Below are 2,290 nucleotides of genomic sequence, written 5' to 3'. Positions count from 1 at the left end.
ATAAGCACTCTCCTCAATTTTAATGGCACCGGGCTCAAGTTACTTCTTGGGGTCCTTCCTGTCTCCAGAGATGCTTTTCCGAGATTCCTTGTCCAGTAAAACAATTGGCCTGTCTTTCACTTTCCTCTCGAGTGACGCTTCCTGAACCTTACTTGGACTTCCCCAATGTCTTCAGTAAATCAGCCTCTGAGAAACTTCCCCCACACCGTCCATGGGACTGTCCCATTGAGCTTGTTCCTGCTAAAACCATTCCTAAGAGTAGGGTATATCCCTTATCATTACCAGAGACTAATGCCATGTCCCTGTACATTTCCGAGAACCTCCAGCTGGGTTTCATTCGTAAATCTTCCTCCACAGCAGGGACTGGTTTTTTCTTTGTCAAGAAGAAGGACGGTTTTTTGAGAACTTGATTAGACTACTGCCGCCTGAATGCCATAACCATCAAGAATCCCTTCTTCCTCTCATTCCATAATTGTTGGACCGTATCCGCGGTGTTCGAGTCTTCACCAAATTGGACCTTAGAGGAGCCTACAATTTAGTACGCATTCGCAAAGGGGATGAGTGGAAGATGGCCTTTAACACCCAGGATGGGCACTATGAGTACCTTGCAAAGCCATTCGGGCTCCGCAATGCCCCAACTGTGTTTCAAGTGTCCGTCAATGAGATTTTCAGAGACCTTCTCTATCAGTCAGTCGTTGACTACCTTGATGACATTCTGGTTTTTTTTTCCAATTTGTCTTCTCACCGCAATCATGTTAAGGTGGTTTTCTCCCGCCTCCTGGCTCATTTCATATATTGCAAGTTGGAGAAATGCCTCTTTGAGTGTTCACAAGTTCCTTTCATCGACTAACTCTTTGCAGAACAGGTCTTCAAATGAATCCATGAAGGTGGAATCCATTCTCAACTGGCAACAACCCTGCGGTCTTAAAGCTACTCAGCGGTTCATTGGGTTTTCCAACTATTATTGTCAGTTCATCAATGGATTCTCCTCCCTCATTACTCCTAATACTGCTTTGACCCGCAAAGGAGCCTGCTGTAAGACCTGGCCACGGACGCCTTAAAATCTCTTAAGGAGCCCTTTATTTCTGCACCAGTACTTAAGCAACCTGACCAGGAGAGACCCTTCTTTCTGGAGGTAGACACCTCTTCTGTTGGGATCGGAGCTATATTATCTCAAAAGACCCCCTCTGGATCCTTGGAACTGTGCGGGTTTCTCTCTAAGAAATTTTCATCCTGTGAGCAGAATTATGGGATTGGCGATAAAGAGCTGTTAGCTATCAAGAACGCGTTGGAGGTATGTTATCTCTTGGAGGGAGCTCAACATCCTGTGATGGTAATGACTGACCATAAGAACCTTACCTACCTGCAGGAGGATCAATGTCTAAATCCCCACCAAGCTCGTTGGTCTCTTTTCTTTTCTTTTCTCGTTTCTGGTTAGTTCTCACCTACCGCCCGGGTTCCAAGAATATAGAGAGCCGATGCATTGTCCAGAGCCTTTGATAATTCTGACTCCTTGGGTCCTCCTGTTACCATACCTATCCTCAGTGCTCTTCAAGTAGTAGCCTTAACCAACTCTTCGGTGACGTCTCCGCCTCCTGGTTGCTCTTTCGTGAGTCATCTACGCTCTAAGCTGTTGATGGGCCCATGATTCCAAATTTGCTTTTCATTCGGGCTACAAGGAAACTGTTGCTTTTCTATCCAGGTATTATTGGTGGCCCTCTCTTGGCTCTCATGTCCGTAAAATATGTTCAGGCCTGTACCATTTGTGCATGTCACAAGGTTCCCAGACGTAGTCCTCCGGGTCATCTTCTTCCTTTTTCCGATTCCAGGTTTTCTTCGTTCAGCCTGAGAGGTGACTGTTGTACTTTGGTTCCTTTTTTATTTCCTTGACTGTGATTGCTCTAATTCTATAGGGGGGCATATCTAATATATCATCCAAATCAGGCCTTATTCATAGAATTCATACAGATTGGTTTAAAAAGGGAAAGTTGTCCAAAACTGGACAACTCCTTGAAAACAATTTTAATATGTTCTTTATTTCCACAATAAATTAAAGAACTCCAACCTAAGTATTTTGTGTTGGGCTGAGTTTACTGTTAAAATTAAAAGCAAAGCATTAATTACCTTTTATGCTCCATATGGCAAAACAGCTGGATTTATGTAAATGACCCATGTGTGATGAGATGAAGGTGTCAGGACATTGAAACTAGGGATCTAGTCTGCTGGATGTCTCACTTTGTGCTTAACAATGCCTCTATTGTATTGTGCTTATCATATATACATGTATTTT

This window comes from Mixophyes fleayi, chromosome 3 (genome assembly GCF_038048845.1).
Source record: "Mixophyes fleayi isolate aMixFle1 chromosome 3, aMixFle1.hap1, whole genome shotgun sequence".
Classification (NCBI taxonomy): Eukaryota; Metazoa; Chordata; class Amphibia; order Anura; family Limnodynastidae; genus Mixophyes; species Mixophyes fleayi.
The sequence above is the reverse complement of the archived record's forward strand: the minus strand, read 5'-3'. Positions refer to the sequence as shown.